We start from the raw sequence: 27789 nt of genomic DNA on the forward strand, positions 1-27789 counted from the left end.
CCCAGACAAGGTACAATCAGCTGGTCATCATGGACAGGCTCCACTCTTCTCCTGTTGACTTCAACCTAAGGTTGGTTCTCCTCATGGATGCAGATGGTTGTCACCACTCCAGTATTATAAGACACAGCAACATCTAGAGGAAGAAAAGGGACCATTTTCATGTGTCTTTTAAAGAGGGAGAAAAACCTTTCCCAGACATCCTGAACAATCTTCCCATCATGTCTGATTGGCAGAATTGGGTAATGTGCCCACTTCTTAAGCAATGACTGGCTTTGACTAGTCATCTGGGATGGAATAGCATTTGGGGAGTCTACCATCACCACCTCTAGAAGGTGTCTATCACACATGCAAATGGACAAAACTTGGAAGCAGTTGAGAACATGGAGCAGAGGACAGATTTTAGCTGGAGATATCACAGAGGAACTAACTGAGGGCAAGTCTGTGGGTGAATCCACCAGGGAGAGGGGCAGAGGGAAGTAAAAGGAGCCAAACACAGAACTCTGATGAACACCTCTATTGAAGGGGCTACTTGAGAAAGAGAAATTGTAAAGTAATAGATAACTTGACTCTATTCAAGTAGATCAAGGTTGGAATTTCTAATCTAGCTACTTATTAGCTCTATGACCTTGGGTGAGGATCCCTGAATCACTCAGAGCCTTCATTTCCTCATCTGTAAAATGGAACCAGTAAGTCCCACCTCCCAGGGGTGCTGTGAAGAGTTGATAAGAAAATGCATATAAAGCCTTGGCACAATCTCAGTCCACAGTCTTGCTTCAAAACTGGTGACAAAGAGAAAGAGCCTATGAAAGAATCCTTGGGAGGAATAATCAGGAAAGCTGGCAAATAATCGGAATGGGATGGTGCCATTGAAGTAGTAGGGTCAGAGAATTTCAAGGAGGACAGAGTAAGCAGTTAAGTTGTCTGTTGGAGAGAGTTTGGGTCAGAAGAAGACTGAAAAATGCCCTTTGGATTTAGCAATTAGAAGGTCACTGGTACCCTTGACAAGAGCACTTGTAGTGGAGTGCTGGGGTCAGCAGTCAAGACTAGAATTCAAGTCGCCTGGCTGCCAACCTTGGCCTTCTTTTTACTATCCCAGGAGCTGCTCTGTTTTGAAGATAGCTGTTTAAATCGTGCCTCAAAAATATTGTTTGGAGAACAGTAAACAGTAGGATTCCATAGTCTGCAAATGAAATGGCCCTCTTTTCATCATTAAATTTTTTTTTGTGGAGAAAGTGAAAGTGGTTGTTTCTTTCCATTAAAAATATGCCGTACCCTACTGGGAGGTCTGTTTTTATATTGTCATGTATCATGCTATATGTTTCTTTTTAAAAAAGCCTATTTTGCAGATTTAAAAAAAGATTTAATATAAGCTAGCAAACAACAAAAACATACAAAACCCAAGCAACATATGCGCTTTGCAGTCAATTCAAAAAGTTCAAACTCCTCACTCTTCATGTTTTGAGGCAAATGTGGGACTAGGAAAACACTAGAAGAACCATACAATTTGGCAAATCCTTCTTTAATAAATGATAGCAGTTGCTTTTGAGACGGTTTTGGTCATACGGATCATGTTTGTCAGGGCTGCCATGAAAAGCTTAATATTTTTCCTGTTGCAGAATGTCTCAGGGTACTCTGAATGTGGACAGCAGCTAAGCATGGTCAATTCCATGACCTCCTTCCTGCTACCCCCTCCCCCTCCTGGCTATCTCAACTCCCAAGTGAATGATCCCTCATCCCTAGCAACAACTGCAGCTGCTACTGTTTCTTGACTCTGACGAGCAAAGGGGGCATGTGGCCAAGTCTACTGTCCAGGCCTCCCCATGGAGCCCTGGGTGAGGAAGATGCTAGAAGAGAGCACGGCACACTCTCCCACCACCAGTGACCCGAGTTCACCTCTGCTGAACATCTGGATTGCAACACACAGGGTTCAAGGTCCCGTGTGTGTGTCTGCACCTGGCCTGGCTGTTTAAACAGAGCTGACCTCAAACAAAACACAGGGCATCCACACTCCTACTTAGCGGAGGTTGGACGACAGATATAAACTTTGGCACCTTCTCCTGACAGGTCTTTGTGACCTGAAAGATGCGTATCAACCATCTACTGTGCACAAAATGCTGCCCAACTCTTCCCTGAGTACTGGATTCCTCTGCAAAGCAAGCTGGTTTCCTTTCAGACGACTGTTTTTAATGTTTGTTTACTTTAATAATATCATGACTCCCTTCTGCCTGGGAGCCCACGTAGCCTCTTGCATTTCAAGCCATCAGGTGGTGGGCAAACTGCAGAGGTGGTGTTTCTCATCCCCGAGGGAGGGTTGTAAGCTAGCACCATATGTTATTAACACCTCTCAGAATTCAGTGCTCAGGGAAGAGGGAGGCAAAATGGCACCTTGAAATGGAAGGGGGTTCTCCTGTCCTCAGCAGCACCAAGTGCTTCCTCCTCTTTGAAGTCAGCTAAGAAAGGCAGGTGAAGTTTGAATATTGGTGCAGCAGCTGTGTGTTTGTTTGTGCAGCAGGTGTGGCTGAGAGCAGCCAGGGTTGGAATAGGTGTAAGATTGTGGAGAGAAAATCTATTGAGATTCCTGGGCACTGGACTGGATCTGGTTATTCTGTTTCTAGAAAGATGCCTTAAGATAAAGAACATGGTTTAATTCTACAAACATTTAGTAACAAAGTGTCTTGATTGTAATTATTATCCAATGTAAAAAGTGCTGGGGGAGGGGGTCTTGTGCAAAATGTGGGGCAAAGAGAAGAAAAGACTCTAGTTTTAACTGGGATTCTTAAAAGAAGTTTCACAGATAAAATAGTGTCTTTTGAATGGGATCCTTTAATCACTCATTCAACAAATATTTATTGAGCACATACTATATGCCAGGATTGTGCTGGGTCCTAATGACACAATGGTGAAGATGGCAGACAAGGTCACTCCCATCATGGGGCTCACTCTTCCGTGAAGCTTGACTTGTGCCCCTGGGGTGCCGGGCCCTGGGAGATACCCTTCTGGAGATGACAGTCTGTAGAAGCAAATGAGACAATCCGTCAAGTAATTTAAGAAATGTGCAGCAGGTGTTAGGATCCATGAAGAACAGGAAGATATGGGATGACAGGAAGGACATTTGCCTAGTCCAGTGGTTCCCAGCCGGGGTCAGTGTCATCCCCAGGGGACATTTGACAATGTCTGGAGACAGTTTGGTAGCCATAACTGACTGAGGGCAGGGAGGGCAGGGTGCTGCCGGCATCTTGTGGGTGGAGGCCAGCGGGCTGCTGAACATCTGAAAGTGCCCAAGACAGCCCTCGACAACAAGGAGTTATCCAGCCCCAAATGTCAACAGTGTCAAGGCTGAGAAACCCTGTTCTAGGGTTGGAGAAGGCTTTTTGGAAGAAGTGCAGTTTTATTTGAATACTGGAGGATGGATGTTCAAAATGCTGGGAATAGGTGTCTAGCATCTAATTGGAGGAAAGAGTGGAGGGAAAGAGGAGATGGAGGAGCTCAGGCTGAGGAAGGAGGGAAGGTGGAGGGCAGAGATAGGAGATGAAACAAAACCAGTCTCCACTCAGAGTGACTACAGGGTCTTCTATGCCATATTATGAAGTGTGGACTTTATATGGAGGGTATGATGGCTCATACAGTCTCCCACCTCCCACCCCTCCCATACACATAATCACCCGCTTGGAAGTGTTAAAAAGCCAGCGATATGATTCCATTTGTTTTAGGAAATCTGTAGCAGGGCAGATGATTGGGAGAGGGGAGAGCTTGAAGGAAGGTGAGAGACTTGTACAATACAGAAATGAATTCAGGTTGTCGCAGTGACCACAGAAGCTGCAACCAACTCCTGAGATAGAGAGAAATTTTGACATTTGGTGATTAGTTGGATGCTGGGAGAGAAGGAATTGCTTAGGATGACTCAGGTTTCTAGCTAAGGGCTTGTGTGAGTGGTGAGATGTGATAGAGAGGAGAACATGCTGTGGAGGAGCATAGTTCAGTTTAGGAAATATGGTGTTGGAAGGTCCTGTGGGGACATCCAATTGAGCATGTCTCATTCCCGGAGCTGAAGAGAGTTCTGGGCTGGAGACATGGATGTGGAAACCTCTCATATCCACAAGTAGCAACCAAAGTCTTGGAAGCAGAGAAGGCATTCAGGGGGAGTGAGAGAAGAGAAAGCTGAGGGCAGAATGTCCAGTGCATACACAGTTAAAGGGCAGAAAGAGAAGGGACCACCGAGAAGGAAACAGAGAAGTAGAAAGAGTAGTGATGCCGAGGGAGGGACTCACATTAAGAATAAGAAAGTGGTTGAACTGTGAAATGGAGCAGAGGTTAAGCAGGATGTGAAATTAGATGAAGCTGTTGGGCTTGTTAATCAAGAGGTCATTAGTAACCTTTTCAAGAGCAGTTTCGCTATAATGGTGAAGGTGAATTTATTTAAAGACACTTGATTACCCAAATGTAGAGGAAGAAAATGGAGAGGAAGGAACTGAATGTCTCTATATCTAGGCAGCATTTGAATAGCACTCATTTTCCAGGCTTGGCAAACAGAAAAGGAAATAACAGAAAACCAGATTAACTATAGCCCACATCATAGAATAGCTATTGTTTACTGAAAAAGAAGTCTGCAGGCAAAGAGCACCAGAGTTCATTTGGCAGCTTAGCAACATCATTGAGAATCTGGACTCTTTTTATTTTTCTGCTCTGCCATCTTAAGGATATAGGCTTTTGTCCTTGTGCTTTTAACCTCATAGTCACAAAATGGCAGCTGCAGCTCCAAGCATCACATCTTCACATGACCATACCTAAAGCAGGAAGGAAGAGTGCAGGGACCAAAATGAAACTTACCTCACTCTCTCTCCTTTTATTTGAAGACTTTCCCTTGCATCTCATGGGCTGGAACACAATCACATGCCCTCCCCTAGACCAATTAATGCAAAGGTAAATGACTGGTATAAATGGCTTGCATCAATCATGATTCCTCCCCTGGGGCTAGACACATGGGTGCCTAAACAAAATTGGTGTTCTGTTCACAAGGATGAAGGGGGAGACTGGCAGTTTGGGGCAGCAACCAACAGCATGTGCCACAAGAAACCATCCTTTCAAAGGTAGTACAAGCTATGGGGGGCATCAACCAGAGACTTTTCATGATAGGATGTGCCCTTGGAGAGCTTTGGAAAGAATGAATAAGGTTATTATAATATGCACCATTTATTAAGTACTGACTCTGTACAGTAGTTTGATTGCTTTGCAGGCTCATATCATACACTTAGCAAGAGCAAGAGGTAGATAATAATTACAGTGATGGTAGTGGTGATAAAGTATACTTATTGAATGCTTACTGTGTGTCAGGAAGTTTACATTCATTATCTCAATCCTCAAAACACAAGTGAGTTAGTTGCTATTAATATTTCCATTTTATGGAGGAGAACACTGAGGTATATAGAGGTTTGAAAACTTGAGGTCTTTAAGCTAGTAGCATCAACCCTGGGGCTTTCTCACTCTAAAGTCAGTGCACATATTGCCAGCAGTCTACTAACTCCTCAGATAAAAAGAAGCCAACTGTAAAGTTTTGTTATACCCAGGAAGTATAAGCAATCATATGCAAGAATGGAAGATTTGCTGTCATGAGCATTCTCTTCACCAGTGTCCAGAAACTCCAGCATTTCATTCTTCCACACAAATTTGCAACTAAAGCAAACCCAATGGACAGCCCATTCCTATTGGCTTTCCATTCTTGTTAACAGTCTCCCATGTCTTATAGTACACCTTTGAAACCTGAAGAACGAGATTTTAAGCATGCTCACAGAGTAAGTCCACAACACAGAACCCAGACATTCTCCCTAGCTGGAGGATTTGGGGACAATTATCAAATTCCAAGGGCATTCACGGTGAGGAATGGGGCCTCCAACCAAAAGTTCAAAAACTGTCTCAGGTGTTCAGCAAGTTCTCAGCCGGAATTTTGGTTCCTATCTCGGGTCATGGGAACGGCTAGCATTTATGGGTGCTAACTATGTTCTCGGCTCTGTACTAAGCATTTTACATGTATCAATTCACTGAACCTCACAATGAGGTTATGAAGAAGTAACTTATTATCTCCATTTTACACATGAGAAAAATGAGGCTTAGTTTGGTTACACATTTGCTTACACAGCTAGAAAGTGGCAGAGATGAGATTTGAATCCATCTAGATGTCGGGCCATTTTTACCCACTATGTTTTACTGCCAAGGTCCTTCCTAGGTACTGCTGGACGTAAATATCTCCATGCATCGGATGAACCCGGGGCAAGGGAAGGAGGCAGGAAGATCTTGAAACTCACAATCTTTCTGTTTCTTTAAAATCCTATTTCTGTTCCAAATATATTCCAAAATGTATATATTTCAGGATGAACAGGCATATATAATTAAAATCACTGGAGCTCATTGGAAAGGCAATTGAGCTACCTAGAAGCAAAAGTAAAGAGGTCATAAATAGTGTGTAACCCCTTAGCTACCATAGGAGTGTCCCATGGGTTGCTGTAGAGGAATTTTCAGGTTCCTCAGAAAGAGCTTTGAGACAAACTAGCCTTTTTCCAGTTAACATTGAACAGCTCTAAGTGTTGTCTTCACTGAGTTGTTTCATTCCTCGCCATTCCCAAGATGGCTAAGATTGAATACCCTTGGCTTGGACTGGGGGTGGGGGATGGGTAGGGAGGTAGTAGACAAGTTGGTAGGTGGAAGGAGAAAAACCCATAAACATTTGGAACCCAGTTCTAGACAACAATGTCAACTCCTCTTTCCCTTAAGAAAGATTTACAGAATTTGGATTCTCTTTGCCAATTAAGAGATTGGAGATATTGTCCAGAAATGACATTATCAAAAGTCATAATCAAAATCTAAATCAGGGTGAAATAGGTGAAAAATAAAACTTAAAAAAAAAAATTGCAATCAGGGGAAATCAGAAACAATGTTATATCCATCCGAAGCTGTTTCCAGGATGTGAATTAGAAAAAGGCCCCTCTTCTTCTGGGCAGATACAGACTGGTGCAAGGGTCCACGGCTTGGTAACTGCAAGGCACAATCAAAACTGGCATCCCTGACTCAGATCTTGACTCAGGTTCCCAGCATGTTTTACAGTGGTTAAAAGCAGAAAGTTGGCAGACACATTCTTACTCGGTTAAAAGGGAAAGGAGGGAAATTCTGAGAACTCATTTTGTTGTTGAATTGCTTAAATCCTGTAGCTCAGTCTGGAAAGACTCAATTAAAAGGAGTTGTAGGGAAACCTCAGCACCATGAATGGCCCAAGGCCATGTTCAAAAAGCTTTCAAAAACTGTTAGCATCGAACAATTTTGTTTAGTTCACAAAATTGGCATTGACCCGGCCAATAACTCTCTTCTTAGCCTCATCTCTCAGCCTTATTCACGATTCCTTATTGCACTGGTGGCAGGAAAACAGTGCTTAATGGGGCTGGGCTGTGGATTTAAGCTCGGAATTGTCCACGGTACTTTTGAGCTGTGTGATCTTGGGCAAATTACTTAAATTGTCTGAGCTCCAGTTCCCTCACAGGATTGTTATAGTGGACAAATGGGATAATAATGGATAAAGCACTACACACAATGTTTGCCCCATGAAAAATGGACAATCAGTAACAGCTATTACTAACCCAAGCAGTTCTGGAATAAAGAACTCAGAAGTGGTCAGCCCATCTGCCCTCTTTTCTTCTTTCCTCTTCACCCAGATGGGTTGTGGTCAGCATGTTAAAAACTGTTAGCAGTAGGTATATTTGGATATGGGTATGAGCAACTTTATATCTTTTTTAATTTATTGAACATCTATGTTTGAAGCACTCTATTAAATATGGTAAAGAGCGGAGTCCCCTTTTTTTAAAGAGCCCGCATGTTGGCATGGAAAGAGATAGTAAAGGAGCATCTGCTATTATCAGTTTAGAAAACATTTTGGAGGTGTCTATCATTTCCTTTCTGCCCCATTTTGCACCTGGAAAAGCCAGCCCTCCAAGCTTTGTGACCCCTGACTCCTCTTGGGTACAGCTGATTGGACCAGAGCTGGATACTTGACCATGCCAAGCCAATCAAATTCTCTCCTGGGAATTTAAAATTGAGTGAGTTAGAATTCAGAATAAGGACGAAGATAGTCAGTTGACGGTGAACATGGAACTGAAACTGTTGTAAATTCAAGGCTGCTGATGACTTTTTCAGCCTTAGGCAGAGAATTCCAGAGGAAAGCAGAGATAAGAGGCCAGACGGCTCTAGAGAGAGATGAGAGAAAGAGATGGAAGGAATAGCCTTTTTTTGGTTCCTACTGGCTTTTTGTTTCCTCTGAGGCTTGGCAGTCCTTTTTCTGGTGGAGTTTCATGAGTTTTATTTTCAGATAAACCCCTTTTTACTTGAGTGACCCCGGTCATACACAAGGCTGAATGTGCCCCACTGATTGGGTAAAAAAGTTGTCACAGGCCCTACAGATAGGATTCCTTTAATCAAAGTAACTGCCTCTTGAAAGCCCTATTAGATTAACCATTTGGTTTTAATCCAAACAGTTGTTTGGCAATAGGTCCAATTTGAACAGATCCAGGAAAACAGAAATATCATCACCTTTTTCTCATACCACTATAATGTTTTGCAAAATTAGGTCTTTACCAAGGGTCCCCTGAAAACTGTGTACTTCTGAGGAAGTAAAATTCCAAAAGTTGTAGAGTTGTAGATAAAAGGGAGGTATAATTACAGTTCTTTTAGGCTTTTGGCCTACCTTCTGATTTCTTGGAAACAGATATTGTTCTAGTTTGCTAATGCTGCCGGAATGCAAAACACCAGAGATAGATTGGCTTTTATAAAAGGGGTTTATTTGGTTACACAGTTAGTCTTAAAGACATCAAGTGTCCAAGGTAACGCATCAACAATCAGGTACCTTCACTGGAGGATGGCCAATGGTGTCCGGAAAACCTCTGTTAGCTGGGAAGGCACGTGGCTGGCATCTGCTCCAAGTTCTGGTTTCAAAATGGCTCTCTCCCAGGACATTGCTCTCTAGGCTGCAGCTCCTCAAAAATGTCACTCTTAGTTGCTCTTGGGATATTTGTCCTCTCTCAGCTTCTCCGGAGCAAGAGTCTGCTTTCAATGGCTGTCTTCAAACTGTCTCTTATCTGCAGCTCCTGTGCTTTTTTCAAAGTGTCCCTCTTGGCTGTAGCAAGCTAACTCCTTCTGTTGGATCTTATATAGTGCTCCAGTAATTTAATTCAGACCCACCAGTGGGTGGGCCAACACCTCCATGGAAATTATCCAGGGTCATCACCCACAGTTGGGTGGGGTGCATCTCCATGCAAATACTCAAAGAATTACAATCTAATCAACACTGATAGGTCAGCCCACACAAGATTACATCAACGATAATGGCATTTGGGGGACATAATACATTCAAACTGGTACAGATATCTACAGGCCTTCGGCTTGTAGGTGTGCGCTTATTTTCAAGGCTGGTTTAAGGGAGGCTTCATGCCAGTACCACCCAGTCACGCAGAAGAAAAGGACATCTACTGACCGTTCCAAATGCAGTGTCCATTCAAAAGATCTTAAAAAAAAAAAAAACCTGTATAAACATGGTCACTTTCATCCAAGCATCCTTTCTGAATATACTAGGCTGAGCTGGTACATTAGCTGGTACATTAGCAACATTATTTGGCCATTGCCAAAGCCTCTAAAATTTAATTCAGGGAAGTCTATGAGAGGGGTATTGCATTTGTGGAATATGTATATTGCCTGCACATCAATTGGCACCTTGGGGCTGCTCTGGGGTACAGAGGTCAAAGTTTAGTGATGCATGGAGTTGTCGCCCTAATGGTATGTATTGATTAGTAGCCTCAAAAACAACCAGCAGGCACTCAGTCTTTCTCCAGCCAGACGCCAAGCTCCCAAAGAAGGAGTGTCTTTCCAAGAGAGCCTTTAAAAACAATGTATGGAACACTCAAGCCTGAAATATAGAGAGGCACTATGATTGCGAATGATTGCTTCAGCAGGATAAGTGGAAAATGATAAATAGCATTATGTAACATCTGCATAGCAATGATACCTGGTAGAAAAGTACTGAAAAGCAATAAATAGCACATACGTAAATTTTCTATTGCTACTTTAACAAATTACCCCAAACTTGATGCCTGAAAATAACATGAATTTATTATTTCACACTTCCATGGGTCCGAAATACAGGTTGCCTTGATTGTTTTCCCCACTTTGGGTTTAATCAAGGCCAGACTCAAGGTGTCAGCATGGCTGTGTGCCTTTCTGGAGGCTCCGAGGACGAATGGCTTCCAAGCTCATTCAGGTTGTTGGCTGAATTCAGTTCCTTGTGGTTGTAGGACCAAAGCCCTCATTTCCTAGCTGGCTGTCCACTGGGGGCTAGTCTTTGCTCCCAGAAGCTACCCACATTCATCCTCATGCTTTCCATGTGCCCCTTCCCCATTTCACACATCCCCAGCAATAACAGGTTGAGTCCCTTTCATACTTTGAATTTCTTCAACTTCCTCTTCTGCCAAATCTCTTCTTCCTGCCAGAAAAAATGCTCTACATTTAAGGGTTCATGTGATTAGACTGGGCCTACCCAGATAATGTGATTTTGGTTATACCTGTAAACTCCCTTTTGCCATGTAAGGTAACATATTCACAGGTTCCAGGGATCCGGTTGTGGACATCATTGGTGGTCCATTATTCAGACCTACCACAATATATTTAAATTTATATCCTGAAAAGCAGGTTATAGCTGGAGCTCCAGTAGGGTCTGCCTTGCAATCTGACCAATTGGGCAAAGTGCATTTGATGGTGTTTTAGTTATCTATTGCTGCGTAACAAATTACCCCAAAACATTAGCAGCTTAAAACAACAAGTCTTCGCTACCCCATAATTTTTGGAGGTCAGAAATCTGGTGCAGCTTAGCTGGGAACCTCTTCCATGAAGTTGCAGGTAAGCTGTTTCCTGGGGCCGCCATCTCATCTGAAGTTTCAGCTGGACAGGGGTGGAGTGGGGCCTGTGGGATCCACTTCCAAACATATTCACATGTCAACAGGCTTCAGAAGATTCACTTCCAAGTTCATTCCTGTGGTTGTTGGCAGGCCTGTGCTCTCCTCACCAGGTGGGTCTCCTAGGGAGGGCCTGAGTGTCCTCACAGCATGGCCGCTGGTGATCTGAAATAGAGACGGAGCTGGAGAGCAAGAGAGAGTGACCACACCAAGAGAGAGCAAGAGGGGCTGAGATAGCAGCCACGATCTATTGAAAACAATATAAAAAGTGATGTCCAATCACTTCTGTTGCGTTCTATTTATTAGAAGTGAGTAATTAAGTTCAGTCCACACTCAGCGGGAGGGGACTCTAGAGGGCAGCGGTCCTCGAGGCCATCTTAGAGGCTGCCCACCACAGTTGGAGTTTGAAGGGTCCAAGCAAAAGCACTGCTCAGGCCCTCAGTGTGCCAAGGAGCTTGTGCCAGTTTGAGTGTATTGTGTCCCCCAAATGCCATTATCTTTGTAGTCTTGTGTGGGGCAGAAGTTTTGGTGCTGGTTGGATTTGCTTGGAATGTGCCCCACCCAGCTGTGGGAGATGATTCTGATGGGATGTTCCTATGGAGGCGTGGCCCCGCCCATTTGGGGTGGGCCTTGATCGGTGGAGCTATATAAATGAGCTAACTTGGGGGGAGAAGAGAGAGTGCAGCTGGGAGTGATGTTTTGAAGAGAAGCAAGCTTGCTAGAAAGGAACGTCCTGGGAGAAAGCCGTTTTGAGGCCGGAGCTTTGGAGCAGACGCCAGCTGCCTTCCTAGCTAACAGAGGTTTTCCGGATACCACTGGCCGTCCTCCGGTGAAGGTACCCGATTGCTGAGGTGTTACCTTGGACGCTTTGTGGCCTTAAGACTGTAATTGTGTAGTGAAATAAACCCCCGTTTTATAAAAGCCTATCCATCTCTGGTGTTTTGCATTCTGCAGCATTAGCAAAGTAGAACAGATTTTGGTACTGGAGAAGTGGGGTGCTTTTGCTGCTGAGTTTGCAAATACCAAACATGTTGGAATGGCTTTTTAAATGGATAAGGGGAACTTTCTGGAAGAATTGTGAGGAGCTTGATAGAAAAGGCCAAAACTGCTTTAAAGAGACTGTTTGTGGAAATATGGACTCTAAAGATACTTCTGACGAGGCCTTGAACAGAGATGATCAATGTGTTGTTGTGAACTGGAAGAAAGGCGATCCTTGTTTTAAAGTGGCAGAGAATTTGGCAAAATTGAGTCCTGGTGTCATATGGAAGGAAGAATCTGGAAGCAACAACCTGGAATACTTAGCTGAGGAGATCTCCAGACTACATGTGCAGGACGTATCCTGGCTTCTCCTTGCAGCTTATAGTAAAATGCAAGCAGAGAGAGATAAGCTTAGAACTGAATGAACTCTTGGGTTCAAAGAAACCAGAAGCTGATGGCTTGGAAAATTATGAGCTTCCAGGGGGTGGAATCCCAGAAGCTACAGCCCAATGTGAGGACGTAACCAAACATGGAACCCAGCCGCCATTTCAGTGCAAGCCAAGATTGGAGATGGAATTATCCAGAAAGGATTTGTGGAAAGTCCTATTGTCTGATGGCTTTGACCCCTGTGTGCTTCATGCAAAGCCAACAGAATTTTTGCGAGAACTTTATAGACAGAGCCGCTGCCAGTCTGGACTGGAGGAGACAGACAAGGAACAAATTGCAGGAAAAATTTCTTCAAAGACAGAGCCATGGAGGTTGAGGTCTAGAGTCAAGAGGCCTCAGGCTGGGAGAGTGGAGCAGGCCACACGCATGGAAAGGGTGAGTTTGCCCCGGAGGTCGAGGGTGGGCATTCCACCTCGATCCTCTGGAAGAGTTTTGCCACCCGAGGTCCCAAAGAGGGTGGAGCACATTCCCAGGGAATTGGGGAGAGCCTGGCTGCCACCACACTGTTCTGAAGGGGTTGAGCGTGTGCCCCGGAGATGGAAGGGAATCCGGGAGCTGCCCCGATGTTTGAGGAGGGTGGGGCCGAGAAGGTGGTCTCCCCAATGTGTGGGCATGTTGGAGCACTCACCTAAGCGTTTGGAGAGGAAAGGGCTGCTGAAAAGGCCCTTAGGAAGGGTTAGGCTTCCACTCTCTCAAGCCCCAAGGATGCAACGTTATTCTGTAAATGACTCTCAGACTTTGAAATCTAATGGAGTTTGTCCTGCAGGTTTTAGGAACTGTTTTGGTCCTGTTAACCCTGTTTTCCCTACTGTTTCTCCTTATGGCAATGGGAATGTTTATCCTATGAATGTCCCTCCTTTGTATATCGGAAGCACGTGACTTTTTCTAAGTTCACAGATCCACAGCTAAAGAAAGATTGTGCCTTGGGACTGACCATGCCTAAATTGATTTTGATGGGATTTTGTGCTTAACTTTTGTTACTGAAATGATTTAAGTTTTTGTGGTATTGTGGAATGAATGTATTTTGTATTTGGAAAGATAATGCCATTTTGGGTTCTAGGGGGTGGAATGTGCCAGTTTGAGTATATTGTGTCCCCCAAATGCCATTATCTTTGTAGTCTTGTGTGGGGCAGAAGTTTTGGTGCTGGTTGGATTTGCTTGGAATGTGCCCCACCCAGCTGTGGGAGATGATTCTGATGAGATGTTCCCATGGAGGCGTGGCCCCGCCCATTTGGGGTGGGCCTTGATCGGTGGAGCTATATAAATGAGCTAACTTGAGGGGAGAAGAGAGAGTGCAGCTGGGAGTGATGTTTTGAAGAGAAGCAAGCTTGCTAGAAAGGAACGTCCTGGGAGAAAGCCGTTTTGAGGCCGGAGCTTTGGAGCAGACGCCAGCTGCCTTCCTAGCTAACAGAGGTTTTCCGGACACCACTGGCCGTCCTCCAGTGAAGCATTACCAAACTAAGACAGAGCTCTTCCTAAACTTCCTTTTGTTAAGAATCACTTGGGGGATTTTATTTATTTATTTTTATTATTTATTTATTTTTTTTTATGATTTTTTTTTTATTAAATTCAGTTTTATTGAAATACATTCACACACCATACAATCATCCATGATATACAATCCACTGTCCACAGTATAACATAGTTATGCGTTCATCACCACAATCTATCTCTGAACATTTTCCTTACATCAGAAAGAACCAGAACAAGAATAAAAAATAAAAGTGAAAATAGAACACCCAAATCATCCCCTCATCCCACCCCATTTGTCCTTTAGTTTTTATCCCCATTCCTCCACTCATCCATACACTAGATAAAGGGGGTGTGATCCACAAGGTCTTCACAATCACACTGTCATCCCTTGTAATCTACATTATTCTGTAATTGTCTTCAGGAGTCCAGACTGCTGGGTTGGAGTTTGGTAGTTTCAGGTATTTACTTCTAGCTATTCCAATACATTAAAGCCTAAGAGGTGTTATCTATATAGTGCATAAGAATGTCCACCAACAATAATTGTAATAGTCCCTAGATTGTAAGCTCTTACAGCAGTTAACTCTATCCCTGAAGTGTAAGGCCTATCTCTAAACTTTGAGATGCTGATCCCCTAGCATATGTTGTCACAAACATTGGGACTGGCGGTTTGATGTGCTGAGTCCTCGAGCATGGGACTTGCCCTTATGAAGCTCATTACCACAAAGGAGAGTCTAAACTTGTATGTAATGGTGCCTAAGAGTCTCCCCCTGAGTACCTCTTTGTTGCTCAGATGTGGCCCTCTCTCTCTCTAACTGAGCCATCTCGACAGGTGAACTCGCTGCCCTCCCGCCTACGTGGGACCCGACTCCCAGGGGTGTAAATCTCCCTGGCAACGCAGAGTATGACTCCCGGGGATGAATGTGGACCCGGCATCGTGGGACTGAGAGTATCTTCTTGACCAAAAGGGGGATGCAAAATGAGACGAAATAGTTTCAGTGGCTGAGAGATTCCAAGTGGAGTCGAGAGGTCACTCTGGTGGACATTCTTATGCACTATATAGATAACACCTCTTAGGCTTTAATGTATTGGAATAGCTAGAAGTAAATACCTGAAACTACCAAACTCCAACCCAGCAGTCTGGACTCCTGAAGACAATTATATAATAATGTAGATTACAAGGGGTGACAGTGTGATTGTGAAGACCTTGTGGATCACACCCCCTTTATCTAGTGTATGGATGAGTGGAGGAATGGGGATAAAAACTAAAGGACAAATGGGGTGGGATGGGGGGATGATTTGGGTGTTCTTTTTTCACTTTTATTTTTTATTCTTGTTCTGGTTCTTTCTGATGTAAGGAAAATGTTCAGAGACAGATTGTGGTGATGAACACATAACTATGTTATCATACTGTGGACAGTGGATTATATATCATGGATGATTGTATGGTGTGTGAATGTATTTCAATAAAACTGAATTTAATAAAAAAAAAAAGAAATTAACAAAAAAAAAAAAAAAAAAAAAAAAGATTTACACCCCTGGGAGTCGGGTCCTACGTAGGGGGGAGGGCAGCGAGTTCACCTGTCGAGATGGCTCAGTTAGAGAGAGAGAGGGCCACGTCTGAGCAACAAAGAGGTACTCAGGGGGAGACTCTTAGGCACCATTACATACAACTTTAGAAAAATGGGGACAAAAATTAAATGAATAGTAGGGGGGTATGTGGGGGAGATGGGATGTTTTGGGTGTTCTTTTTTACTTTAATTTTTATTCTTAATTTTTTTCGGAGTATTGAAAATGTTCAAAATTGATTGTGGCGATGAATGCACAACTATATGATGGTACTGTGAACAACTGATTGTACACTTTGGATGATTGTATGGTATGTGAATATATCTCAATAGAATTTAATTTAAAAAAAAATACCATTTACTCCACTGAAGATGTTAAATCGGTGGGTCTTGAATGGGGCTGGGAATCTGCTTTTTCAAACAACTGCCCCAGGGGATTCTTTTCTCTTTTATTTTTATTGAGATATAATTCATATACCATAAAATTCACCCTTTTACAATGTACAATACAGAGGTTTTTAGTATATTCAAAAAGTTTTAAAACTATCACCACTCTCTGATTCCAGAACATTTTTATCCTCCTCCAAATAAATCTATATTTATATTATTTATATATATATATAAATATATATATTTATATATATTTATTAGCATTCCACCTAGTCCCGCACAACCTACACAGCCCTAGACAGCCACTAATCTACTTTCTGTCCCTATGGATTTGCCTATTCTGGATATTTCATTTAAATGGAGTCATACAACATGTGGCGTTTTGTGTCTGGCTTCTTTCACTTAGCGTGATGTTTTCGAAGTTCATCCACATTGTAGCATGTATCAGTGCTTCGTTCCTTTTTATGGCTGAATAACATTTCATTGTATAGATATACTACATTTTACATATCCATTTGTCAGTTGATAGATACATTTTCTCTAGGACTTCACAATTTTTGTGTGCTTACTAGGTGCCAGGGGATTCCTCCCCAAAGGGAAGTTTGGGAAAGGCTGCAAGCTTATACAGGGAGATCAAAAATAGGTTGGATCCCTAGGATTCTTGTAAAATGCAATTTCTAGGCCCATCCTAAATCTTCTTAATTAGAACCAAGGGAAGGCCCAGTTAATGGTATTTTTTTTTAATTAAATTCTATTGAGATATATTCACATACCATACACTCATCCAAAGTGTACAATCACTTGTTCACAGTACCATCATATAGTTGTGCATTCATCGCCACAATCAATTTTGAACATTTTCAATACTCTGAAAAAAATTAAGAATAAAAATTAAAGTAAAAAAGAACACCCAAAACATCCCATCTCCCCCACATACCCCACTACTATTCATTTAATTTTTGTCCCCATTTTTCTACTCATCTGTCCATGCACTGGATAAAGGCAGTGTGAGCCACAGGGTTTTCACAATCACAAGGTCACACCATGTAAGCTATACAGTTATACAATCGTCTTTAAGAATCAAGGCTACTGGGTTGCAGTCCAACAGTTTCAGATATAGGAAACTGTATTTTAAACAAGCTTCCAAGGGGGATTCTTTTGCACACTGAACTCAGACTGGGAGCAGAAGAGAGGTGAGGCGGATAGCTGGAAAAGTGTTTGCTCCCTCTAAGAACATTGTCCCCAAGGGGCATCTTTTCAACAGTTTTTAAAGGTAATGTGACGAGATGGCAGTTCAGCATTTAGCAATATGACAGTGATGAAAAAACTTGAATGGAAGTTTTATGAATTTAAAACCTTAAGACATGTAGAGGGAGTAGTCAAAGATGATACCTTTTTTCTGTTTTTCTCTGTTGTGTTTTCTCCCTCTGAAGGCCTGATCTAAGTAAATCTCTGGCCTAAGGTCATACATAGGAAATGGACTTAGGAGCTTATTTGTCCACTAACCTGCAAAAGCTGCAGATCCTCCAAGGATTCTTTTTAAAATCTGGATTTCCAAGCCCTCTTTCCCCCCTTCCATCTGTGCAAGGTGTTTGGATTCGCTGGGTCTGAGACATTGAAGTCTGTGGCTTTGAAAAGCTCTCCTGTGTATGTGATGGTCAATAGTAGAGAACGACTGTACCAATATCCTCATTTTTCAAAGCAGAAAGTGGACCCAGCATCAGACAACTCTGTGAAAGAGCAATGCCTAGAACGTAGGTCTCCTGTATCCTTACTGATATTCTTTCAAACCTGTGTCGTCAAAAAGTTCTCATGATTGGAGCAGAAACCATATGAAATTTGAGATTCAGCTCTTGATGCTGGCAACAAGTCTGTACATGTATAAACCGTCAGATTGCAGGTGAGCCTTACATTTTGTGAATGTTAGCTGGCCAATATTAAATTTTGATAGAATGGACAATTAACAAAATTGTCCTTGCCAAGTTAATACCACAGAGAATCTGCAGCCATAAGTATTTCTGTTTGAGTGATACCTCCCAGTAGTATGATTATTGCTAAGACTTAGAAAGTTGAAAATCTGGTCTTTAGTCATATCCTTAATATGGAAAAATGCACATATATTTACTGTAAACCTAGAAAATAACTTTCCAACTGAGTGGTTTTCCAATCTCACTGTGCATTAGAATCACCTGGGAGTGTTTGGAAAAACTACCCTTGTCCAGCCCTGACCCTTAAGACCTCAAGAAATAGAATAGAGTTCCAGAGCCCAGAATCATGTTAAATAAAGCTCCCCAAGTTATTCTGATGTATAGCCACAGTTAATAACTACCATTCTAGGTCCTTCTATGTCTAATAAAATGAAAATAATTAAACAACTTTAAATTTCATTTCATATTCCTGAGAAACATTTTCACCCAGATGGGCTTGTGGAGCATATCATTCTGTGATTCTACAGCCTAGGAATTATAAATAACATTTGTGCACCACTTTATAATTTACTAAGTATTTTCTCATACATTTACCATCCAGCTATGATTATTTATTAATCTTCTATTGCACTTTTTCTGCTAGAAGTTCACCATGGTAGATTCTCCCACCCATTCTGAAAAGGACTCCATTAATGAGACTTCTTAGAATTTTAAATAAGGAAAAGGAAAAGAAATTCTCAGAAAGCAGGGTAGAAATCTTTTCTCCTGGAAAACTGTGTTGAATATAATGACACTAGGAATCCTTGAACATTATTCGTTCAGACCGGGCTAAATTCAGCCAGGGAGGTTCACGGACACTTGGGGTTGAAGTAATGATGAGAAAGGAACCACAAAAACAATGTGAGCTCTAAACCACTGCTTTTCAAATTCTAAAGTGCATATGTATCAGCTGGGGATCTTGTTAAAATGCAGATTGTAATTTAGTATGTCTGGGGTTTGAGTTGAGAATCTGTGTTTTTAACAAGCTCTCAGGTGAGTTCAATGCTACTGGGTCAACAGATCACATTTTTGTGGGAAGGCTCTAGAATTAGGGACATGCAGTAGGAAAGAGGTCAGAAGATCTGTTTTTTGTTGTTGTTGTTTTAAATTTTTTAGAGAAGTTGTAAGCTTACAGAAAAATTATGCAGAAAGTATAAGAGGTCCACCCTCCTAATCCCCCCACCTCACCCCCCATCCCCCACAGGAGATCTGTTTATTTTCCTTCAGGTTCTGCCACAAAGTCAGCAAGAGATTTTGGAAAAGTTGCTTCACCCCTCAGAACCTTAGATTTCTCATGTAAAGTGTCAGCAGGGGAATAGATTGGTCTAGATTACAGATGACAAATTCCTAATCCCTGTGACTGCTCTGTGGATGCTATGGAAAGAGGGAAGATCCTGGAAGCAGAATGGGAGTGATTTCTAGTCTTGCAGTGTGGAAAACGAAGGCAGTGTCTTCAGAAAGCACCCTAGTTAATTGTAAATTGCCACATATTGCAAACTGTAAACTGGTCACTCTTGCACATGGATCTGATTGTCAGAATAATTGGGCTTAGAATGAGTAAGTTTTGATGGGGAAAAGATGTTGCCACAGTGAGAGAGCCTGAAGCACCAAGAACCGCCTTGACAAGAAAGATGCCAAAAAGGAGGAGTCAGGCAGGAGAATGGCAGAGGAACCACAGGGGACAAACCTAACCCGCCTCCTCTTAATGTCTTGGCCTTGGGATTATCATCTGAAACCTTGGCCTCCCCTTGATTTCCGCATCAGTCCTTGAACCCAGACCCCTCCTAGAGAAGGGATTCCCCGGCTTAAAGCAGAAGAAAGGAGACCTCCAAGGGCAGTGTGGAGCAGTCCCCTGCCCATGTTTTCACCTTGGGATCCTTGAGCTCAGCTATCCCTTGCAGCCCTGGCTGGCCCTGACTTGTGTTGGGAATGTGCTCTTGGGACTTCCCAATGGGCCACTCGGCCTCAGGGCTTGAGGTTTGCTCCAGCATCTCCTAATCTCATGGTGAGTGGTTCTATGTCCATCAATAGAGAGGCTGTTTAGTGGGGGGCTGACGAGCAGGCATGGGCAGAATTTATCAATGAGGACTCATGCAGAAGCCTTGGATGGCATTTGGTTGGCACTGCTCTTGCACTTTCAAGCTTAAGGGAGAGATTCCTAGAGGGAAAAATACATATTCTTAGGTGCAATGTGCCTGGCACTGCGCTAACTTCCACTTTCATCTCATTTAAGCAGCACATCGCTACAAATTTAGTGTTATTACTCATATTTTACAGATGAAGAAATGGAGGCTTGGAGAGGTCAGTGCAATGTCCCAAAGTCACATATTTGGACCCTAGATGACCTGGACTAGATTTCCAGTTTATCTGACTCCAAATCCTGCATTCATAATGCTGTACCTCACTGCCTCTGAGACACTGTACTTGGCAGGAGGAATCTTTAGAAGGCAAAATTGAGCAAGATGAATGACAAGGAGTGACAAAACAGGACAAAACAGGTGTCAGCGTACTGGAATAGTTCTTCCAATTCTTGGTAGAAAAAAAAAAAAAACCAAAAAAACCGTGGACATAGCTCTTCTGTCTCCATGTGGTGGCAACCTGACTTTGGGGGTCCTAAATTACAAATGGGTGGCATAGAGCAGGGGCTGGGTCTCTGGCTCCTCCCTCTTGAGTGAGATTTTAGTTCCTGGGCTTTAAATACAAACTGTGGATGTCCTTAGCAACTATTGTATGGGGATCCTCCCAAAGCATGCAGTCAATTTGATTCCAACATGTCTTGAGTACCTCTGAACTGCAGACACTGAGGTGGATGTTGAGAGGTAAGTACAGGCGAACAAGACAGATGAGCTCCCTTTGGAGCTGATATTCTGGTTGGGGAAGGTACACGGAGACAGCCACAAACAAGACATCTCAAGTGTAAGGAAAATGATGAACAGAGCCCTTAAATGCCCTGGGAGCACCCAGGGATCCAACCTCAGCAGGCAGCTGAGGGGGCCAAATGGATTGAATTAAATGTCCATCAACCTTCCTCTGCCTAGAGCAACTTGCACCAGAGAGTGAGCCATTCCTGGCACTTGGAGCCATCACTGTCCCCTCTCTTTTGGAGCCCTCTTTCCTCATGCTGTCATAAATTCCCTTCCACCGTGGGTAACTGCTGGTGTGCCAAGTCTCCCCTGGTCCGGGCTGAGAAGCACCAGGTGTGCATACACACACACACACATGGAGCCTGCTGAGTTCACCAGGTCCTCTTTCACATCCTTCCTACCCTCGGGTGAAGCTGGGTGGCAGGGTTTCCTCCAGAGCTTGCCCTGGAGATGGCTGTTAATGTCATGTATTTTAAAAACTATTTCCTTTGTTCTTAGGGGAATATACTGAGATAATAACAATGGGAGACCTCGGTAGTAGAATTATGGGGGAGTCACTTTTCTTCCTTTCTTTTTAATGGTATTTCTGCTTTGTAGCATGGATCACCTGTGCAATAAATTTTTTTATTTAAAAAACCAACAAAAAAAAAATGCCGTTTCCCTTGCTACACTACAACTGCTTTCTAATTCACATTTGCCCTGGAAGCTAAGGAGGCATGGGGTGTCTTTGAGGCTTGCTGGTATCTGTGTGGTATGGTGGAAAGGGCACTGGCCTAGGAACCATGACATATGGGTTCAGTGCCAGCCTTCCAGAACTTTCTAACTTTGGGACATTGGGCAAGTCACTTAACCTCTCTGAGTTTTCAGTTTCTCATCCACAGCATGGGGCAGTGATAGCTCCCAGAAGATGGACTTCAGAGCACCTGATAAACAGATGCACAAATGTCATGTGGGATTATCATAATTATTCATATAACTGAAAATTGGGCAAATTCACATTCACGAAGGAAGAAGCAAAGAACAATGGTTCTGAGAATTGTAGCACAGTCTTGGTTTGATGCCTGAGAGGTAGGTACAGGTGAACAAGGCAGATGTGGTAGCCAGCTTCAGGTGGCTCCCAATGATTCTCACCTCCTGGTAGTCCTGCCCTTGTGTAGTCCCCTTCTATGTTGAATAGGGCTGACCCATGTAACAAACAGGATATTGCAGAAATGACAGAGTATGACTCCCAAGTCTGGGCCATGAAAGACACTGAGACTTCTGCCTCACCCTTTTGGATCAATCACTCTGGGGGAAGCCAGCTGCAGGTTGTGAGGACCCTCCAGCAGCTTTACGGTCCTGCAGACAGCCAGCAGCTACTTGTGGCCATGGGACTGGCCATGTGATTGAGCCACCTTGCAAGCAGATCCTCCAGTCCCAGGGAAGCCTTCAAGTGACTGTAGCTCTTAGGTACCATCTTGACTGTAACATCATAAGTATCCCCAAGACACAGCCACCGAGCCAAGCCACTCCCGATTTTGATCCACAAAAACTGTGTGTGAAAATACATGTTTACTGTTATTTTAAACTATTAAATTGTGTAGTATCGATATGCAACAATATGTAATCAACCTATCAGCTTTGCAACAATCTAGGAAGGTTTAGGGACCAACGTGGCTTTGGGAAGAGCAATTCATTCCAAGCCGATTTAATTTCCTTTCATGATGAAGTGAACTGGCATGAGGATAAGGGGGGAGAGAGGGTGCAGGGAAGAAGAACTGTAATCTCCCCAACCTCAGGAAGCTTTTCATTTGCTACTACATGCCACTCTCATAAACAGGCAGGGTCTAGAGCAGTGGCTCATTAATTTGCCCCGGGAGAATGGATGCAGGAGCTTATCCAGGACTTGAAGGAGGGGAAGGACTATGAACACCACTACCAATGGTAACAGTCATGCACTTTGCTGATGCCTGTCTTAACACTGCTAATCCTGGTCATCTAGACACTTCTCCCTTGGAGAGCCCCAAGTTCTCCAGCATTCAATAATGACCCTTTCCTTTAATAGGCACTGAAAATGGTTTTGACGCCCATTGCAGCATTTAAGCAAGTCTCCTTCAAATATTGCACAGGTTTTCAGAGCGATGTACCTTCTCCTGCTTAGTGGGGGCTTCAGCCTTGACTCCCCCCCGCCCCCTATCATCTGGCTCTTGACCATCATCTTTATCATCCACTCTTGAGGCTGCCATCCCCTCTCCCTCCTCTATAATCCCTGGACCATCTCCCGTCCTCCATGTTCCAAACCACTCTGAGCACAAGACTGGTTACTGTGGGTTTGTGGATAATGTGAGGGGTATTACAGCCCTGCACAGCAGGCACATTAAAATGGACTATATGGCATCCAGATCTGGGAGTTCCTTGGCTGTTGGCCCCACAGGGCTGATCCCTGCTCTCTTGAGCTGTCTCCGTTTTTCTCTTCTCCTTTCAATCCCTCCCTTCTCCCCATCCCCAGGCTCCTGACTTCCTTTTCACAGGCTCCCCACGTCCAACTCCCAATTCCCGTCCCCTTTTGTGCAGACAACCTACCTCTCTGTGTGCCTTATCCTTTCCCACCAAGGTGGCATAGCCTAGTGGTTAAACAACCACCCTGGACTTAACTCCTGCCTCTGCTTTATGTTATCAAATTCCTCCTAAGACTATTTTACAAAACTTTCCATATACCCCTCCTCCCATTTTTAACACTTTACATTAGTGTGGTATCTTTGTTACAATTGATGAAAGAATATTATTATAATTGTACTACTAACTACAGTCCATAGTTGAGGTTAGGATTCGCGGTGTTGTACAGTCCTATGTTGTTATTTTTTTCATTTTTATTCTAGTAACTGTACACAACCTAAATTCTCCTTTTAACCACTTTCAAATATATAATCCACTGGTGTTAATCATTTCACAGTGTTGTGCTACCACCAGGAGGATTCGGTTTTGTCCAGAGACCCAGGGTATATGGAAAGATCTGGGACAATTCCCAGGCCTCTTCCAGGCAGGAGGAGAACTAGGTTGGGACTGCTGGTCGAAGGCACCTGCAGAAGCTAAATCGAGCCTGCACAAAGCTGAAGAGGAAGGAAATGTATGTAGATTTAGTCCTAGAGAGCTTATAAATAGGACCTTTTCTTATCTGTCCTGAAAAGTCACAGGGGACCTTCCCCAAGTGGGGTGCTGGGGGGTGAGTCCCCTTGCCCTCCGGAGGTCATTTCCAGCTTGATGATTCACCCTACAAAATCCCAGCGTGGGTTCGGCCCCCCCTGAATGTACTTTCACTTTGCATAATGATTTCTCACTGGAGCTGCTGTGAACCCAAGTTGATGTCATTTCCCTCCTAATAAGCTCTTGACCAGAAAACACCCATTTCTGCGTCTAACTGGGATTTTTTTCACCCATTTCCTACAAAATCATGTTGCAATTTGCCTCAGTATTTTTCTTCTTTGTTTTTAAAGATAACATTTATCAGAGCTTATCTTCTGGTCATAAAATATACATGCTCATTGCAAAAAGAAAAATCTGGAAAACATAGAAAGCTGAAAGAAGAAAATAGGAATCATCCATAATGTCACAACCATGGACAAACATTAAAAATTGTAGTAAGTTTTCTTTCTGTCTTTTCCCCATGCATATGATAATTTTTATCACCATTGGATCAAATGCCTTTTTAAAACTTTCTGTTGAAGAATGGGAGGGAGGGATTGTATATACTGGCTTCAGTGGAAAATGAATTTTAATAATAGCTTACACTTATCAAGCACTGGCAATGTTCCAGGCACTTTACTGAATACTTCATGGCACTGTCTTATTGAATCCTGGCAACGAATCACTGAGGAAGATGCTAATACTGTGCCCAGTTTACAGATGAGGAAACTGAGGGTCAGAGAAAATACATGACATACCCAGACAGACAACTACATCAGATCGAAGATAGGATTTGAACTAGAATCTTTCTGCCTCCAGAGACTGGGCTTTAAACTTCTCTCGTATATGGGAAGTCTATACCATGCTGCCTCTCCGTAGCCATAACTGCCTCAGCTGGGAATGCCACAGTAGAAATATTGGTATGTTCCTCATGTAACTAGGAATATTTTAATCAAACCACACTATATTCATGGAACAAATACTGTGCTCCACTTTGACCTTCTGCAACACTTTGCTTTTTAAAAATACAGGGAGAAAGAAAATCCAAAGAAAAGGTCAGAAGTTTATTAGCTGGTGCTGCTACAAGCTTGCCCAAGCTTTCCTATAAGCTGTTGCTATTTTAGTGCTTGACAACCATCTAATGTTTCCTGGGCACCGGGGTAGCTGGCAGATGCTGGGACTGTACAGGTGCCAGGGGTCAGTGCAGATGCTGGAAAGTGACTGCTCATCTATTCTATGGCTAATTATTAAGCACTTACCACATCTAGCACTGCCCTAGGCATGGACTCCAAATATCTGCATAAAGCCAGCACCCACGGGTTTCAGCCTCCAAGCAGAGGCATAATTAAAACACGTACACACAGTCCAGAAATGAAACATTATTTCAAAATAGCTCAAAATGTTGTACTGGCTGTTATCTGTTATATGCTTTGATTGCAAGTAACAGAAACTGACTAGCTGATCTAGGCAAAAAGGAAATTTCTTGGAAGGATATTGGAGAGAACACTAGAGCAAAGGGAAAGCTAAAGAGTCAGGCTTGGAGCCCCATTTCCAGAAGGTTCTTGGCAGCAGAAAATGCTCAACAAGCTCACCCAGCTGCTACGGCTGGAATGAAGACACTCCAACTGTTTTCTGTTTTGAGCCTGAATCTGTGATTTAGATTTCAGACAGGGAGCCTCCACTGGCCTGGCTTGTGGTCCTGTGCCAGGGAGGAGAGGGCACCTGGCTCACCATTCCACCAGACTAGTCTAGAGAGCTATCCACACAAGAAGATGGACTAGAGGCTGGGCAGCTAACAAACAAATGTCCTCGCATTTCTTGAGAATGATGAGAACCAAATCGAGGCTATGGCAACACACAAAAATTCCCTTTTCTCTTCTACCCATTTCTCTCACGTGCTGAAGCTGCTCCACAGAATTTATCTCTATAGTTACGTGCAAACTCTCCAACATCTCATCCTTTGCAAAACGTGGTCTGAGAACCAGCAGCCTCTGCATCACTTGGGAACTTGTTTGAAATGCAGAAATCCAGAATCTCTGGCTGTACTTCGGTCCTCCTGAATCAGAATGTGCCTATTAACTGGATCCCCAGGTGGTTCTAAAGCACATTAAGTCTGAGAATCACTAATTTATACCACTTTCCTCTCTCCGCCTCTCTTCATTTATTTTATTATACAGATCAACCTAGTCTTTCACCAGCTGGAAAGAATTTTCCCTCTTTGGCAAGAGGGAGAAGATGGGCTGTCAGTTACTGTTGCCTCTGATGGGGTGAGAGAAGAAATGTGAACATTTGCATGCTAACAATTTTTGTCCTGTAAACAAGCATGAACCAGACACAGTCTGTGAGCTCAGAGAGCTCACGTTCTAGAACGAGGAACTGGCAAGCTGGGTCAAATGAATTCTGAAGGCTTTGGAGGGGCGTGGCAGGGGCTGAGCTGACTCACACAACTTGCTCTGTTGGAGGGTCGTGGGAACAAAGAGACAGAATGGGAAATTATGCTTTTCTGAACTGCACTGATAAATTTGAGGGCCCGAATGCCATGCTGAGGTGTGCTGAGGTATAAAACACCAGGATACTCATGGCTGGTTTGTCATCTGCTCAAAGGGAGCCAACGGGGAGGCAGTCCCAGAGAACCATGGAGGGAGCTCAGGAGCCTATAAAATGTAAAGTTTTGAAAGGTCTGGCGGTCAGTTACCACACTGTTGGCCTCCCATCATATTGGTCTTTGCAGCCTCCAGATAAAGCAGGCAAATTTCCCCACGGTTAGCAGTCTCCTGTGAGTCACTTCTCAGGAACTTGGTGGCAGCCACTTGGCTTAAGGCAGCTGTGAGGAGGAATGTCCATGGGGGTGGGGGTGGGGAGTGGCAGCAGCCCTAGGTGGGGCTGTGGGAGGGACTGCAGCCCAGGGTCTCTTAGCGGAGGAATCTCGGGTCAAACAACTGTCCCCAGGAGCCCCCCAAACAACAAGAAATTTAGGCAGATCAGGGAGAAACGGGACCAAAGGCAGTGACAGCTATGAGGGCCATGGGCCCTGAGGGGCCATGGATCAGGCAAGAGGTCCTAGCCGCATGATCTTGTTGTTTTCCATCACTGCTGGTGGCAGTGGGTTCTGGTATGAGGGTGAGCTGAGATCACTCGCCCCCTTTCGTCTGGAGGGTACCTGGGTTCAGGGAGTCTAAGGTGACAGTGTCAGTGGCAAATCCCCTGGGTCTACCAGCCAGCTGTGCTCTAAGGCAACAAGCTCTTTTAACTTCTGGCCCTTACCCCTCGTCTCATCATTCAAATCCCTCAGGCTAGATGAGGGAACTGACAGCATCTCACCTCCTTCCTCATGTTCTGTCTTCTTTAGGCTTCCTGGTTCACAGAACATTCTCCTTCCTCCCATCAGCCGAAAACAAGAAAAGCTCCTGCACCACCCACCACGTGGCCCCGCAAGCCCAGCCCTTCCACAAACAGCAAAACCTGGAATTCAGTTTGGGCCCAACTACAACCCTCTGCCCTAATGTCCGATGAGTTAATGGTTGCAACAGCTCTTAGGAAAAGATCCACTCTTGTGCTCACAGAAGAGCATGATTTACATTTCTTTGACATTCTCCAGTTCCAAAAGCCACTTGCAAATGCCAGTACTTCAAGTTTTATTTCTGATACTTGTGCCTACAAAGAAAGACACCTCTTGTGTCTTTTAATTCATGGCATTTCCAGAAGGGAAAACTGAAAATAGGAAAAATAATAATGAAATAAATAAACAAATAGGTTTCTGGACTAGCCCCAGCCAAAAGTCCACACAATTGTAGGATCTTCTTATAAACATGGATGATACTAAGGTTTATTGAGCACTTACTTAACACCAGGTACCCTTCTAAGCACTTTGCCTGTATCACCAGTGGTTCTCAATGGGGTGTTATTTTGTCTCACTTCCCCAGGGGACATTTGGTAATGTCTGGGGACATTTTTGGTTATCACA

At 43.6% G+C, this 27789-nt stretch overlaps 1 long non-coding RNA gene across 1 annotated transcript; it reads right to left on the reverse strand.

Moving 5' to 3' along the window:
* LOC119529154 lies at nucleotides 1-27220 on the reverse strand. The gene is made up of 3 exons (XR_005215816.1): nucleotides 27147-27220; nucleotides 2862-3010; nucleotides 1-133 (listed from the first exon to the last, which is right to left on the reverse strand). It is a non-coding gene; the product is annotated as an uncharacterized LOC119529154 (long non-coding RNA).
* Nucleotides 27221-27789: the final 569 nt, after the last annotated feature.

This window comes from Choloepus didactylus, chromosome 1 (genome assembly GCF_015220235.1).
Source record: "Choloepus didactylus isolate mChoDid1 chromosome 1, mChoDid1.pri, whole genome shotgun sequence".
In the NCBI taxonomy this organism is placed as follows: Eukaryota; Metazoa; Chordata; class Mammalia; order Pilosa; family Megalonychidae; genus Choloepus; species Choloepus didactylus.